The sequence below is a fragment of the Rhipicephalus sanguineus genome, chromosome 2, assembly GCF_013339695.2.
Source record: "Rhipicephalus sanguineus isolate Rsan-2018 chromosome 2, BIME_Rsan_1.4, whole genome shotgun sequence".
In the NCBI taxonomy this organism is placed as follows: Eukaryota; Metazoa; Arthropoda; class Arachnida; order Ixodida; family Ixodidae; genus Rhipicephalus; species Rhipicephalus sanguineus.
In genome coordinates, this window is record NC_051177.1 from 222,610,422 (window position 1) to 222,625,891 (window position 15,470).

The following is a 15,470-nucleotide window of genomic DNA, read 5'->3' on the forward strand; positions in this document are numbered from 1 at the left end:
CCTTCAAAATACACATTCAGCGGCTGAAGGCACAAGCGCAACAAATTCAGGAAGCCACTGACACTAGTCCCACACTTGTTTTGGAACCGAATGTGTCCGTAAACGTCAATGCAGTCCTGCACCGTCGCAGTGGCCTCTGCTTGAGGAATGTTGTAATGCATCAATGGAGATACACGTGCCGGCTGTCCCGCCTTAAAAAAATGAATGACATCGCCGGAGTTTCTTACACCCGTCGTTCCTCCACTGGAAGTCTTTCCGAGATTCTTTTAAGGTACCTTGCTAAACGATTCAGCCAAGTCCCTTTCTCTTAGACAAAGGGTTGCCACTCATGTGGGTCTTAACCGAGATTCTTTTAAGGTACCTTGCTAAACGATTCAGCCAAGTCCCTTTCTCTTAGACAAAGGGTTGCTACTCATGTGGGTCTTAACCGAGAAAAAAAGTCTCAGTGCAGGACGGTCGCAGCCTTTAAGGCCCTTTGCGAGCCAATCCACTCGTTTAATTTCAATTACTTTCGAGCGAACAGAACACCATATACTTCACAAGAATAAACGCAGCTTCGACTGAAGGAACAGAAATAAACAGAATACATTTGACCAGAACGCTGGAAAGGCTGACGGTGCATTTACAATCATAATGAGAATAGTATAATTTCTATTCCGTTTGCTTCCCCTGTATCAATGGGGAGAATGAAGACGAAAAAAATCTGTGTGTTTAGCTCGATAGGTTCTCGCCCCTTACATTGGAAAGTGGCAACGTTGGGCGACAACAATAGAGACAATAAAAAAGAAAGAACAGACATGAATGCTGTCTGTTGGAGGGATGCATATCGCTGTGCTCATCAAGTGGGAGCGCGACACGTACAAACACTTGATGTTCTATGAATATTGTCCCTAGCACGAAACAACACAAGCCTTTAGGCATGAAGCAAGCTCATGTTTGACCCCGGTAGGCGGACTCGATAACAAGGGGATCTTCGGAACAAACATGCTTGCTCCACTGACTGGAGGGCACGAACACATTTTGGTAATTCACAGAAGCGTGGATGCTTCATCCGATGGGCTGGGTGACGCCACGCCAATTCGCGATTTCTTTTGTGGAGGCGGAAAGTGTGGGTCCAACAATTAGCAAGGGTGGATCTTTGGCCTTGTTGGTGCGACATATGCATAACGTTAAGCGCAATACTGAATCGACGAGGACGGGACAGGGAGTGACACACACACATAGCGCTTGTGTGTGCGTCACTCCCTGTCCCGTCCTCCTCGATTCAGTATTGGGCTTAACGTTATGCATAGGTCCAACAATTGTTTGTGGTTCCTTTTCTTGGTCACTGGCTTGGAGAGGTACTTGGGAATGTTTGGAAAAATCGTCGGTATCGCATCCAGCAGGAGAAGCGGCCTGTTCCTCTGCTGGCGCAACAGCTCTGCAATGATGATTTGGTGGAAGTGACGTGACATTAACTGCGGATGCACTTCGCACAGAGCAGCATTTCGCTCGAGTAGCTTCTCGGCTTGTTGCGCATCGACTTGTGGAACGTCTCCTCGTCTTTCGGTACCCCGAAAAGCGACACCTTCTTTTTGCACGATTTGTGGCCAGTCGTGCAACCGGGCACAAAACAGTCACTATGACAGCGGCTCATCTCTAAGCCAGCACCGCACGAAACATAACATCGAACAAATAGCTCCATTCGCAACACGCGCCCAGCTCTACGTGGAAACGACTGCGAGCGCCGTCCGGCCGCGGCGACGGCGGTTGGCATAGGCTTGCAGTTTTCCTAATATTACACTAGGGGGAATCCTGTCTTTGGGAGCTGCAATGCATAACGCCTCAGGCTGGGTCCGTATTCTCAAACGATCGCGAAAGGCGATAGAATCGCATTTGGTGACGTAGAATCTGACGCATTCAATAACTGAAGAAACACTTGCCTGTGAAGTCATTGCTGCACTAGCCGTTTGCGTGCCGAATGTCTCACAACACAGGAGTGAGCGTACCGTACGAGCGCAGAGCGACTTGAGTTCGTCGTTTTCGACCGTATGCTGGCTTCTACGCAGATGCCAGGCTTGACTGTGGCTACTTGAAATATGGGACGCGTTCAAAGTGATTTCAACGTTTTTTGAATGCGAAGCATCTCTTAGCGAACCATTGGCACTTTGAGCGTTTCTATCTACGTATCTATTCATCTATCTATCTAGCCGCCTACGTCTGGGTGCTCTCATGATCGCCTCCTTAAGTTGGTGTAGACCAAAATTTGCATGAGAGTGTAAGAGGATTTGACGAATATGATTACCGGGTCATGACATGAATAACGTGAAAATCCTCCCGCATACGTCGTCAAACCCTTTCCTCCAGACACGTGTGGCACATACCCGTTTACCACGGGCCACGGTATACGGGTATGCACCACAGGTGATTGACAGTTTATACCTACCCAGGAACGGCGAGAACAGACATTGGTAATTTAAACCAGAGAGCGTCAAGAAAAACTGACATCGGCAGCGTTGACCCGACGAATGGAAAGAATGAGAATTAGGATCCCAGCAGGAGTCGAACCCAAGCATTCTGCGTGGCAATCAGGCATTCTAGCAAAGAGCCACGCCATGTCTGAAAACTGGTTTGGAAAAACAGCCTATGCAGGCGTAATGGCGGTGCAACGTCACTTGTGCTTGTGGTGCCGGCTATCTAATTTTACAAGAAAGCAATAAACACTACATATGTGCTCCTGCGATACAGGCGTCATATCAGATCAACGTCTGTGGTTCCAGTGGTGGCTCCGCTTTTATAGCAGTCAATTAAGCATTACATTTGTATTCCTATGATGCAGCAAGCTATATTTATTTATTTATTTATTTATTTATTTATTTATTTATTTATTTATTTAAAGATTCTTTACAGGCCTAGAGGCATTGGGTAAGGGGGGCATGACAAAAAATAAATGATCACATATAATGAATACATATCATACAAGATGAAATGGCTCAAAGCACACATATCATTTTTTAAACACATTGAAATAATGGCTAACAATAACTGTAGAGGCGAAAAGAGAAAAGGAGTATTTCAACGGTATAAATAATTAATACAATTCAGAGAGAACATCAACTGACACATTTCGTACACGCGCAGGTAGTGCACAGTAAAAAAAAACATACGAGTACAATGAATGCGCAAAAAGAAATAACGAAGTCATACATAAGAGAGCTAATAAAACACACACAACGAGAAAAAAAAGAAAGAAAAGAAGGCGTTATACATTTTGTCGAGGTTATGCGGAGGAATGTGAAATGATGAGTTGACGAAATTTATCGGCATTTTTTTCGGACACAATGGAATCGGGATAAGCTCTTCTCGAACCCGGATGAATACATTAACGAAAGTTACGTGTGATAGTAACATGGTTGCACCATAAATTCCACTTAGTTTCGATAATACTGTCATATGTACTCTACGTCAGGGCTGACGTTACGTCGCACCATCAGTGACCGTGTAAACGCCATTGTTGTCAACGTGCGTGGTAAGCCCACGATGTGCACATAGATACTACATTTACAAAAACACGTCCATCCACCTCGTAACGCTTGGTTCAAAGCCATAAAGCACGGCATAGAGTAACTTGATTCATGGCTGCGCTAAAAACACGGACAACAGGAGAGACGTACACAGGACGGGCGCAAACTACCAACTTTGTTAGTGAACGCCAAAGTAAACCTATATATGCACGAATCTCATCACGTGCTCTCTTGTACGCCCCTTCGTGACAGACTAGCAACACCCCCCCCCCCCCTGGGGCTATCTTTCTTTGAAGCATGATCATGATATGGTCAAACAATTTACAACCAAAGAATTGACAGAACCACAAGGCCGATAAAACTAAAAATTGGAAAAAAGAACGTCTCTCCTGTTGTCCGCGTTTTTAGCGCAGCCATGAATCAAGTTACAAGTTTGCACCAACTGGCCCAAATGAAAGCATTACTACAGCATAGAGGTGCTCGCTGACTGCTTCGCATGAAACCGATTACCTCAACGCGTGGGATCTGCCAAATTTTTTTTGTGCAGTTGCTTATTGCACAGTATAATATTTAGAGAATGCAACCTTGTGTGAAATGTATTTTTGTGGAGAGTTTAACACGGCGTACTCAGAGTTCACCTGTGGTGCACCGTCGCAGCGAGCGTTCCAGGGGCACGGTCCATGCCCCTGGAACATTCAAACCATGAGAAAGCACGCGCCGGCAAAGAACGCGTACTGAAAACACCGCAAGGTTATGCTTGCTGAAAGCTTCCGCGTAAAGACTTCCGCGTACATCCACCGAGGATTGAATACTAGAAGCTACCGTCTATGTCATTGAAATGCTAGACTTCACCACCAACCGACGGTGATAAGGTGTGTTCATTTATTCCAGGCATGTCAGAAGCGCCGTAGAGCACGGTCACGTCGACGGAAATATTAGATGGCGCCCTCACTTTACCGGGTTTGCTCAACAGCCAATCAGCGCGCACCAAAGGCTATACTTTTGCGATTGTTTGAGAACACGGCCCCAAAATACGGCCCATTTTTAAAGGGCCCCAAAACAGCCTCTGAAAATATAAAATCGAGCGCGTTATTCTCTCTTGGCGTTTCTCGTTTTCTTTTGTTTTTTTTGCGCACTTCGTGACGCCAGAACGGTGATTCACCAGACACCATTACGGCACATACTCTCGATTGGTCCATATACGAGAAATATCAGTTGTGGATTGTCTCCCACCCTGCTTTTCCATGCAGTCGCCCACCCGTCCTTGCTCGTCTTGTCGTCTCGCATGAATATCGCGCGCGATCAACAGATTTTGCTCCATTTTGTGCGTTTCCGACTGTGCAAGCGCAGAAAACAGGGTGTAGTTGACAAGCGCGAGATCCTGATAGGCTCAACGCTTAGTGCTCACATTGTATGCGTGCTTTATGAAAAAATAGGTGGCGAGATATCACCTGTAAGAAGGGTAGTGAAGGCGGGAACGAGACCAATGGAAAAAGCGTCGCATTATTTCATTCTTCCAACGGACGAACGCTTTACAGCGAGAACGATTCAGCTCTCCAGAAAAAAAGGCGAGCCAGGGTATATGTGTACTTTTGATTGCAATAAAAATTATATGGACACTCTAGACAAGTTTTAAACGCCGCCGTCATGTTGCGTATCAAGTCCAAATTGATAACATTGCTCCGCGCATCGTATGATGGGGCCACAAGTGAAAGCTCGCGAGCGCTGGCGAGGAACACGGCCTAAGCAGAGATGAAACAAGCTGGCCATCTCCGTCGCACCGAGGACGCATGCAATAACATCAGCCCACGTGCGAGGCCTGCCGTATATTGCTCCCCAACCAGAAAGGAAACACCCCGCCCGTCTTTGGCTGCGCGAAGGACCATGTAGGGACATCCAGGGTGGTGGTCCGGAGGGGGGGGGGGGGAGAGCTGCGTACCCTTCCACGTGCTGTGATCTCACAGCTTTATGCTGGGACCACTGATACAAAACAAACTGCACGAAAACCACGTCTTTCCTGGGAGCAGCCGTATTCCCTTACACCAGCGTTTTGTAGAGCTACGCGAGACAGGATCAAAAAGAGTTAGCTGCTAGCCTTAGTTCGTAAAACATTACGACATGTTGCTATCGCATTCACTGCTTCGCCCTTTCGGTGAAATAATTTTTTTTTCAAAATTCTAGGAAAACATTTCTCTCCCCACCGACTCTAATATCTCACCCCCCTTACCCCGTGCCGTTGACGCGCCACCGCCGGTGATTTTGGGACCGGCGCACAGGGCCCGTATTCTCAAAAGGCGACAATCGCAAAAGTATCACCTTTGGTGCGCGCCGATTGGCTATTGAGCAAACCAGAAAAGTTAGAGCGCCATCTGGTATTTCGCCGACGTCAATTTTGCGTCATGGTGCTCGACGGTGCTCTCGACATATTTGCAATAAACGAAGACACCATTAACCGTCGGTTGGTGGTGAAGTCTAGCATTTCAGTGACGTAGGCGGTAGCTTCTAGTATTCAATCCTCGGTGGATATACGCAGCATTTTTAAAGACGATAGCATTTCTTGGGGAACGTAAACGCAGAAATTTTGGTCTGTCTGTCTTTCTGTTTTTCGGCACGTCGCTCGATTCAGCCACACGGCCAAAGTTGAACCACATGCCCAAGGGCCAGCCATCTTGAATGGCTAACTAGGTTCATACTTGTGTACATTGTTGATCAAAAAGCAAACATTACGCATATCTGAGGAGCAACATCACTAGGCAAGTATTAGGTGGTGTGTTCTTTTAATTGAAAATGCATAGATACGTAATTCTAGAGATCCTAGTTTCCTGAGCTGCGCTGAAAATGCGACTGCGCCGAAACTTGCCTTCCTCCGTGCACTCTGCACGAGCTCATTGTTGTGTTTCGGTTTCGGTTCAGTATTGCACTGTACGAATGCCATGGGGCGCCGCTCTGGCATTGCTGTTTTACCCAGCGGACGTGTAAATAAAAGAGTGTGTGGAGAGTACTCGTTGAGTGCGGACGTTTCTTCTGCTTCGGCGCTTCGCGCCAAACCGCCTGTTCGGGCTGGCTGGCGTCCCCGCCGGTCGCGTTGGTCACCGCCGGTCTTCGCCTGCTGCTGCGCCGGGACTACCAGCCCGCAACACAGCACTCATGTTTCCCGACGTATTGCCAGATCGCGTCCATATCTCACACAGCGCCTCTTCTATCGTCTTTAGACGCCATTTGCAGCGAAGCACGCAGATACGCGGCCAATGTTTACGCTGAAGCTTTCATCGAGCATTACCTTGGGGTGTTATCAGCACTCGTTCTTTGACAGCGCGTGTTGTTTCGTGGTTTGAACATCCCAGGAACATGAACCGTGCGTTCCTCGCGTGGCTTATCACGAGCCGGCAGCATGTTGAGATCTTGAGACGATATCGCTGCCGCGGCACGCTACAGCTGAACTCTCCGGGTACGCCGTGTTAAACTCTCAACGCAAATACATTTCACGCAAAGTTTCATTCTTTAAATATTATACGGTGCATTAAATAATCGAACAAAAAACGTTGAAAGCACTTTCAACACGTCTTATATTTGAAGTAGCCACAGCCAAGCCGGCCAAGCCTGGCCACTGCGTAGAAGCAGCAGCACACTCTCGAAAACGCCGCACTCGGCTCGCTCTGCGCTCGTACGGCGCGCTCACTCCTGTGTTGTGAGACATTCGTACTACCAACTGCCAGTTGGATCAATGACGTCACAGGCAAATGTGTTTTTACTTATCGAACGCATCAAATTCTACGTCACCAAACGCGATACTATCGCCTTTTGCGATCGTTTGAGAAGGCGGGCCCAGGTTACTTTCCCCTACGCAAAATGGTCGTGCGATGCGATAGAACAAGGGCTTACTACATTTGCATTTCATGCAACTGCTGCAATGAACAGCCAACTCGCTTCGCTGGTCCCCGCTTAATGGTGTGGTATGTTCCTAATTGCCGCCGCTTGTTCACCGCCTTCACGTTTGCCCAATATAAGCTTTCCCACATGCCGGCGGAACGCAGTAGATAAAAACCAGTCTTGCATTCGACGAAGGCTTTCATTTGGTTAATTTGACAGGCCCGTTTTGTTTTACCCTTGTTTTTTATCCTCGCACATGGGCCTGCCAATTTGCATGGTGCGGAAAAAAACTACGCTGACACCTTGCTTTCCAGGCACTTCCTTTATGTTATGTAAGTATCACTTCTATTTGCCTCGTACTCTCTGAAATCTTCCGGACTTTAAGACCCTTCACTTTTAGGCGCGAAGCTCCTCTTAGTCTAACCTTGTCCCGCAACCGTAACCGGCAGTATCTGTAACCGGCAGTATCTCCCGAACAGTATATTAGATCCATCACCGATCCATCACTTCACCGACCATAAAGCCGTTATAATGAATGGGGAACGGAAGCCACGTCTAGCTATCACTAACGATTAGTAAAATTTCTTGTATATATATATATACAGTGTTTGTCACGTCTTTGATGATGTACTGGGCTATCGCTTTGATTACTGCTGGGCGAATCCACTGAAGATTTCACGGTGTAACCATGATTGCTTCAAGAGCTTCGCCCAAGCTCTTCATCATTCACCCGTGGATATGCTGTGAATTTTTTTAATCTGACTTCATCAAGAGGCCTAATGACCGGTAAAGGAAAACCGGCAGCGAGTAACCTCTGGACCTGCAGTTTCAGGCTATAGGACACGCGGTGGGAGCAGCACCGCGTCCACGAGGCGCTCGAGCGCTGCGCTCCTCGTAGCCAACTTTGACTGGTTGGATTCATATGGGATTAAGACCTTCTTTGAGCGGGGTGAAAAGATCTAACAAGCATGGGTATTGTCATGAAATGTTAGTTCTAAGTCAAGAAACCGTCGCTTTGTCCAGCGGTAGTTCGCAGGTAAAACTTAAACCTCGAGATCAATCCCTAAAATTATATAAAATATCCTCTGCAACACTGTCTACTTTCTCCCTTGGCAAAAGTCTGACAAAGACCAGAAAATCGTCTACATACCTAAACACACGGATCACATGCTCGTTGTTCAGAGAAGCGCAGATGAGGTTGCCAATTTCGGCTTTCGCAGATTCGCAGTTGCCACTCTCCTCGCTTTTCGAACTAAACCTCAGGTGAAACTGAGCGCTTTGCCGCGTCGCCTCTATTCGCCGTTCGTTTCCCTTTCCGCGCGCAAACATTCTTGCAGGGTGCGTCGGCTGTTTTACTGAAAATTTGAATTGCGGCTTGTAGAGGTGTTATTCTTCCAGCTTACTTGGAATGAATCTGTCAACCAAACGCAACCAATGCAGGCCCCGAAAAGAAGTAATGGCATGCGTCCCCGTGGTATTGCGGGTGCGCCACCTAGCTTATATGGCGTTTTTGTTTTCAATTCTTCAATTTCCTTTGAATTTGGATGCCACGCACGCATTACTGCCTGGTAATTATTATTTGGTTTTCTCACGTAATGTGAAACAGACAGTGCGCTGGGGGCGTTCGCATGATTGCTCTCGCTCGCTGCTGGTATCGACTTCAAGGCACTGGCCGGAAATCCTCGCCTAATAGCGAATGCTTTAAAAAATACCTGTCTGCAATTTGGAGAACACAGCGCAAAGCTAATTTCACGTCAAGAAGACAAACACATGGACGGACGATGTACTAGCCACGAAGTGATTACAAGATGGGACGCTGTAAATACCGATGGTGCATACGCGCGCACAGGCAAGAAAAAAAATCCACACACAGAGGGGTATGCCACAAGCAAAGCTAAATCAGATGCAAAAGTAAAGCACGTGATCATGTGGCAGAAAGAATGTCTGCACTCTAAAGCTGTCCTCAAGAAGGACTTGTTTCTGGGCTATAGTTGGTGCTTGCTAATAGACATCACGTAGCGCGAAAAAGACACAACGGACGCATAGAACCACAAACCACAGGCAGTTTGCGGTTCTATGTGTCCGTTGTGTCCGCTACATGATGTCTATTAGCCGTCCTCGAGCTCCTTTTAATTTAGTATGCCCCATTCGCACGGCTTTGGGAAGCAACCAGCCCATTCATAAACATTCATTTCAGCGTTCTCAATGCTATCCCAATTTTTTAAATTGTTCTAAGCAACCGGGGTGCGCAGCTGGCGCGAAATCACCCGCCTCCATTGAATTCTGCGACGCGTTCGCGGGAGCCGAGACGGATAATGGTACCTTGCGCAGCGCGCGCCACCGGCGAGCGCGAAAAATCGAGGAAGAAATCAGGCTGCAACAAGGGCTAGTTGGTACGTCTTCATCTTGTAAGGCTAGCATGGGAAGGCAACTTTGGATTCAATCCAAAAACGAGAAAGAAATAAGGACGTAGCCGGAACCAAGTCCTGAATTTGTCCGAACGAAACATTCCGGCATATGTCACGGATAATCTTCCTCCGTCGCCTGCCGCTATGGTGGCAATGGTTCACTCGTTGGCCATGAAGGTTCCCGATGAAGCAAAACTAGGCTGTATTTCGCAAGTAGTACAAGTGGTGAAGAATTACCCAAGCCAGAAGGTTTGACCCCAAAGACGACATAAACAGTGAGGTTTTTGAAGGCCGAGAACTTGGGTCGCTGACAAGACCGGCCGATTCGTTGTCCTTGATAAGGCGGAATTGAAAAAGGCTTGGAAGCCATTAGCAAGAACTTCAGAGCGATAGAAGAAGAACGAGGAAGAAGAAGATTGCAAAAAGCACGGTCCAAAGATGTACAAACGTGCCTTGAGATGTGGCTGGAAGAATTGGCGAAGAGCGTCAAGGCCTGCAAGCAGCTTTCACTAAAACTGTTTTATTGCGATCGCAATTATATGGACACTCTCGGCTGATTTTTGCCGTCGCCGTCTGTCGACGCCATCATGTCCCAGAGATATATATATATATATAAGGCAAAAAGATAAGTGAAGCAGAAGAAAAAAATTCTGAAGTACCCGACCGCGGATTCGAACCAGCAACCCCTCGCTCCACAGCGCGCTGCGTTAGACAACTCAGACACACGCCATTTTTTTTTCTTTAATTCATGGAAATATGACCCGTTATTGCTGTGAACCACACACTACATACTTCGTCACATTAGAATTACCTTAACATTCAGAACACCCACATTGTTGCCTACAGTAAGAGGCTGTTCAAAAGTCAGGCACACACACACAAGCGTCCAGAAGTGCAAGCCACTCCGGAACGGGCTCAAAAGTCTCAACAACACTGCGCACTTGAGCAGCTTCTTCTCGGAAGACAGACCTCGTCGATCGTGGTGGCTCGGCGTGCCTGTCGATCATGCGACTTTTCCATAGCGCATAAAGTCCTAATAACATAAATAAATCATACGGTGTATTATTGGTGGGGCTTTTTTTGAAAGGAAGGAACCGAATACCATTAGCTGTGATTGGAAGGTCTTTTCTGATTGTTCTCTTTAGAATGTCCCAGAAATAAAATGCGTCACGACAATGGATAAAACAATGCTCTATCGTCTCAGGTTGGTCACAGAGTCGACAATTTACAGTCCAGGGCACATATATTGCTTTTTCATTGAGCCATTTCTTCACTGGTAGAGTGGATGTGTGCAGTTTAAAGAAAAACGTTTTCGCTGCTGGCGATATGCACATCCTACGTACACGGAATAATACATCATGGCCAGGCAAAAGCAAATATGGCAGTCGGTATACAGGTTCTGGGAAAAGGCTATTCACAAGTGCAGCGGTTAGCGTTGTTCTGTCTATATTATATAAATACTCTAATGTAAATCTGGTTTTCAAAAAGTTGACAGTATCAACAATTTCTTTTAAGAATCCCGACAACTGCGATTCCTTGGCAACATTTGTCGTGACATAAAGAAAAGGAAGATGATAACTCAGACGGTTTCAAAGAACTGCCAACAGAAATGGGTGACAGACGTCTTTAAGATAAAAAAATCGCAACACCAACTGTCGCACAAACAAATGCACCAGACTGAGGCCGCCCTTCTCAAGTGGAAGAAAAAGGTTGTCTCTTCTCATAGGTTCCCATGAAGAGCCCCAAATAAAACAAGCAAATATCCTGTGAAACGCTTGAATGTGCACACGAGAGCAGTGCAATACCTGCAAAACATAGACAAGCTTTGATGCAAGAAATACATTGCACGCTTTAGCTCTTGAAAAAATGGAAAGGTCTCGTCCGTGCCATGTTGACACCTTTCGACGGATATTAGTTATCGCGGACGTCCAATGTGGGCCGCTGTTACGATAGTTATCAAGAGGCACACCAAGATACCGCATAGCAGTCGCATTCCAATGGATATTTGAGAACACTGAGGGAGTTTGAGCCCACATTCCCAGCCAGAACCCTCTGCTTTTATCAAAATTTATACTGGCTCCAGCGATTTCACAGAAGCGTAACGTAGTGTTTACTGCTTCTTGAACACTAGGTTTATCGGTGCAAAAGAAGGCGATGTCGTCGGCATAAGCTAGAACTTTAATTTCCTCAGCCTCATATCGGTATCCTCTAATGCTAGAATTTAGAAGCACACTTAAACATAGTGGTTCCAGGTATATTGCAAAGAGCAAAGGCGAGAGCGGACACCCCTGACGTACGGATGAATTTAACTCTATTATATCCGAAAGTGTGCGATTTACAATGAGCCTTGTAGTGCACTTTTTATAACAGAGTGAAATACCATTGTACAGTACGTCACCCAACTGCAGATGTCTTAGGAGCCTGAACAGGAAAGCATGCTGTACCTTATCAAAGGCTTTAGCGAGGTCTATTTGAAGAAGGGCTACTTGGTCCATACTACCATCGATACATTCAAGGACTGACCGCGCTATATGGATATTTGTTTGTATAGAGGGGCCTCGAATTCCACATGTTTGGTGGTCACCTACGCATCTAGTGATCACTGTCTGCAGGCGACTTGTCAGCAATTTCGCAAATATTTTGTAATCAACGTTACATAATGATATAGGCCTATATCCGTTAACTCTCTTTAACGCTTCAGTGTCAGTACTTTTTGGTATTAATGTTGTGTGGCCCTGATAGAAAGAAGGAGGAAGCTCACCACGTTCATAAGCCTCCTTAAAAAGTTGCTCAAGAAAAGGAACCAGAAGTTCTTGAAATTTTATGTAAAATTCCGCACTAAGGCCATCTGGGCCAGGAGTTTTGTTTTTCTGCAACGCGCTTATTGCAAACCTTATTTCTTCCCTAGTGATGGGCCCATCAACACTAAGTCTGTCATCCTCTTGTAAGGGTGGCACAAGCGCAATAAAGTGGTCAGCTTTTTCTTCATAATCATCCCGAAGCTCAGCCGCGGTAAATAGTTTTTTATAATACTCTTCGAATGCGGCTCTTATTTGACATGTCTCTGTGCAAATAGAACCACGTGATTCAATTTGCAATATCTGTTTAGAAAGTGCATACCGCTTTTCATCCCCAAGAGCGCTTTTTGTGGGTTCCTCATCAGTGAAACGAGTAACACGTGAACGAACCATTGCTCCTCTATATACTTCTACATCATGTTTTTGTATCTGTGCTCGAACCGAATTTATCTCATCAACGTACAATCCCGGCTCTTGACTTTCAAATGCATGGAGCTTATGAAGTAAATCATAAAGATAACGTTTTTCAGCAGTTTTTCTTTGGGTCAACTCGCATGAAATACCAATTGCCTCATACTTAACTTTCTCTTTGAACATTTCCCACTGAGCAAAAATTGGCAGCTGTCGACATTGTGTTACCTCACGTAGCAATTCCTTGACTATTTTTTCGAAACATTCCTCACGCAAGAGCTGCACGTTAAGCTTCCATAGTTCCCAGTTTGGAGGAACCTTACGAAATTTTTGGGGACCCCATGAAACGGCTACTAAGCAATGGTCTGTAAAAAATATGGGCTTTACAGCATAGTTATGAATGTGAGACCATAGGTTTATAGATACATACACACGGTCTAGTCTAGCGTGTGAGACACCCTGAAAGTGCGTGAACTTTACCGAGGAGGGCGCATGTGCTCCCACATCTATTAGATTGTGGTCATTCAGTAATTGCTGCAGTAAAGCCGCACTTGCATCATAACGATTCGTTATATATGAATGATCTCTAGAGTCACAAACACAATTAAAGTCTCCCAACACTATCAAATTTCTGTTAGTGTTCAGCAGCGAAGCTAAGGAGAGGAAAAAAGCCTTCCTCTCGTTTACTTTTGACGGAGCATAGACACAGACAAACCTCCAATTTTGGGAATGAAAAGAGAGGTCACAACAAATAAGGCGGCCTTCCCCATCAACATGTAGCGACATTAAAGTGTGATTTAACCGCTTTCTTACTAATAAAAAACATCCAGCGGAAGCACCACGTGCTTGGCTTATGTATACATAATAATCTCGTAAAATTTCGAGTGCAAGGTCGGCATCATTAGCAGACGAAATCTTAGTCTCTTGCACTGCAGCAACGTCAATGTTATACTGCTCAAGCACGTGGCGTAACTGCCACTGACGCCTAACATTTCTCAAGCCACGTACGTTGAGTGTCGCTACACACGTAGGGAAGGTAAGTGCGGTAGCCATTTTGCTCACTTAAAGCTTTTGTTGGTCGCCTTTAGCCACAGGGCAACCTGTGGCTTTACCTCCTTTGCACTTTTTAGCAGCACTTTCTTGAGGACGCTGGCATAGGCGGCGCGACCCTCGGTCCCCAAACGAGACGACACGTGGGCCACAAGAGGACATTGGCTCTGTTGCGTCTGACGCACTTGTTCTTGCTTCGTCGCTGAGCGGTGCCGGACGTTTCCTGGTCTGGCTGCTATCCATTGCCTCTTCTTCTCCCTCGTCATCAGGAGGCTTTTCTTTAAGTCCTTCCTGGGAGTGTTCCCCTGCCGTAATCTCATCGCTGATGTCTTCGCTGATGTCTTTAGCAGTGTTATTGTGGCTGCTGGGCATGGCTTCCATGGACAAGTGTTGATCTTCCTTTATGCCACCTACTGCTTCTCCGGTTGCTTCTCCTGTCGCATCAACTACCTCCGTAGCATCCATGAGATGGTCCAGATGCGGCTCTTCTTCTCTAGATTGGCCAGAACGAAGCTTGCTGGCGTAAGTCGACACGCAGGCATCCGACGAATGACCGAATCGATGGCACTGCATGCACCTCGGTGTTTTGCATTGTCGACGGACATGCCCCACTCGCTTGCAACGAAGACACAGCGGAGGCCTACCGGGAATAAGTACTAGGCACTGGTGACCGTAGATAGACATAATATGCGGTATTGAGCTCACAGTGATGGTGTCCTTGAGCTCCAAGGAAACATCCCTATTTGTTGTCATCCAGTGCTCCATACCAGCACACCTCCACGCCTCTCTGTCAACGGACTTCACCACACCGTAAGCTTGGAACGCCTCTTCCACACGCCGTGATTCAAGATGAGGTGGAAGCCATAGAAGCTTTAGCTTAATATTCTTGGTCTCCGGGTCTATCACCATGCACTTCCGCCCTTTTACACGGAGCTCACCACGGGTGACAAGTTTCTGTTTCGCCGCGCTGCTTGCGCACGTAACCATCCATACGTGGCTCATTTGATATTGTCCCACACCTATGATATCTGCAGTGGTCACCACTTCGAGCAGCGCGTCACGGAAGTCTGGGGCACGATACGGTCTACCACTCAAGTCGGCATGAAGGAAAACGGAATTCAAAACATCGTTACCGGTTGGTAGACGAGGCAGGACGACTTTGTAGTTTGAATCTTCGTCAAGAAACGGGGTTGATGATCCTCGGCCTGAGGCCGATACGCTGTTCCCAGCAGAGAGCATTTCCGAGCACAGTCGTTCGATACGGCTTCTTCTTCTTCATTTTTTTTCTTTATTACCAGTTTCACAACATGGCACAGGAATAACAGCAGACAATACAAATCAGACACACGCCATATATGCGCCGGCGAAATAACGGCGAGCTACTAATATACACCATGTGGTAAGCAAATCTCGGAGGAGCGTGAGCGTGT

The 15,470-nt window shown here is 46.6% G+C and overlaps 1 protein-coding gene and 1 pseudogene across 1 annotated transcript in view; both read right to left on the minus strand.

The window, feature by feature from the left end:
* The window catches only part of LOC119382249 (pseudouridine-5'-phosphate glycosidase), a gene marked incomplete in the record, with an annotated part of 1,023,505 nt that overhangs the window by 680,629 nt on the left and 327,406 nt on the right, over positions 1 to 15,470 (minus strand).
* Positions 10,639 to 11,861, minus strand: LOC119384111 (uncharacterized; annotated as a pseudogene).